Genomic DNA, 354 nt, shown 5'->3' on the forward strand with positions numbered 1-354 from the left:
CCTTTTTTTCTTTATTTTTTTTTTGAGACGGAGTCTCGCTCTGTCGCCCAGGCTGGAGTGCAGTGGAATTACTGTTCTTATTCATGCTCAAATCGTCTTCTTTTTTGGCAATGAGAACCGCTTCAGTTAGAATCTATGTTGGGAAGACGCTCATAGGCTTTGGTAAGTTCTTTGCTTTTGGATACGTTTCCCCGCACGTTTCTCTTTTCCAAGAAAACTGGTTCCTTTAGCAGGAACCACCCGACTCCTCCTGTGGCTCCGCCCGGGTCCCGGAAGTCCGTGCAGACCCGCCCGCGATCCCGGAAATCCGCTCGACTCCGCCCCATCCAGGAAATGCTTGCGGCCCCTCCCACC

This window comes from Rhinopithecus roxellana, chromosome 19, assembly GCF_007565055.1.
Source record: "Rhinopithecus roxellana isolate Shanxi Qingling chromosome 19, ASM756505v1, whole genome shotgun sequence".
Classification (NCBI taxonomy): domain Eukaryota; kingdom Metazoa; phylum Chordata; class Mammalia; order Primates; family Cercopithecidae; genus Rhinopithecus; species Rhinopithecus roxellana.